Genomic DNA, 1,451 nt, shown 5'->3' on the forward strand with positions numbered 1-1,451 from the left:
CCAGGCCCTGAGGCCTGTAGCAAAAATTGCCCCGGACTTAGCCAAAAGACCTGGTCCTTAGGGCGCTGTGCAAAAAGAAGTGAAAAACAGTGACCATGTGCCATCTTCACACCGTGGGGTCCCACACCCAAGTGTTACTAGTGACACCCCTGAGAGCGTCTTCCCCAGGGGGCACTGAGTTTGCGGACTTTTTGCGTCCCCAGGCCAGACCAAGGTAGATCCGTCCAAATCAGGAGGTACTGGGTCTTTCCAGCTTTCCCAGAGGAATTACTCCCAAGGTCCCAGAGCGTATCGTGGCGCCCCCTGGTTTCTGTCCCTCCGGTCCAGCCTTCCGGACCCCCATCATACCAGTGAGGGTACTATACAACAACCATCCCCGCAAAGCTAGAATGGTCGGGAGCACCCCCACTGGACACTGATAAGAACAGATACTACACTTGATCTTAGCCAAAAGGCCGAGAAGCCGAAAAGTGACATCTATTGGCTGAGATGAAGTACTACATGCAGGAAAAGTGTGACATCTAGTGGCTGTGAGGAGTACTACATTCAGGAAAACTTACATCTGGAACATTAGGGAGAGTGTTCTGATCCAATTGCAAATGACCATGGTCACCCTAATTTGCATCTCACTCTTTTATTTTTAGCTAGCACCAATTAGGATACTTTTTGACCATACTGGTTGGTTGGTCGATCAATCAGTTGGTTAATATCTCAGCACGTTTTTCTTAATTGCACGCAAAAGTGCGGCCGCTCGGCATCAAGGCCTAGACGCCGGGAGGCTGCACATTTGCGTGCGGCCGGTACCAAGAGGTTAAGGCTCCTCTTAAGGTTAAGGATACTTGTGCAGCTTGTCAGGCGTGTTCTAATTGTAACAGTCCTCACAGGTAACTTTAGACCTTCTTTCATCTTCCTGGAGCTGATTGTTGGCTGAGTCCGCGCCATTTTGGCTATTCTTCTATCCATTCCAATGGTAGTTTTTCGCTTTCTTCCACGTCTTTCAGGTTTTGGTTGCCATTTTAAAGCATTTGCAATCATTTTAGCTGAGCAGCCTATCATTTTCTGCACTTCTTTATGTTTTCCCCTCTCCAATCAACATTTTAATCAAGGTACGCTGTTCTGAACAACGTCTGGAATGACCCATTTTCCTCAGAATTTCAGAGAGAAATGCACTGTAACCAGCACGTACAACATTTGCTGCCTTCCTTCCTTAAATAAGAGCAATAATTGCCACCTGTTTTTCAAAGAATGAATGACCTCACTAATAGAACTCCACACTGCTATTATTTTGAACACGCCCCTTTCAATGAGTGATTCAATTACACAGAATCGGCAGCATGCATGTCATGACTGTCGGGTCTGTTGGATTTCTATTACTCTACTACACCTGCTAGTAAATTATTTGCCATGTAAATACAGTTGTGTTCAAAATAATAGCCGTCAGACATCACTAA

General features: G+C 46.1%; 1 pseudogene; it reads right to left on the reverse strand.

Annotated features, from left to right (window-relative positions):
- Positions 1 to 351: 351 nt before the first annotated feature.
- Positions 352 to 467, reverse strand: LOC149435849 (U2 spliceosomal RNA; annotated as a pseudogene).
- Between the last annotated feature and the right edge of the window lie 984 nt (positions 468 to 1,451).

The sequence above is a fragment of the Staurois parvus genome, unplaced genomic scaffold (genome assembly GCF_062004578.1).
Source record: "Staurois parvus isolate SC_StPar_1 unplaced genomic scaffold, SC_StPar_1.0 ptg001461l, whole genome shotgun sequence".
Classification (NCBI taxonomy): Eukaryota; Metazoa; Chordata; class Amphibia; order Anura; family Ranidae; genus Staurois; species Staurois parvus.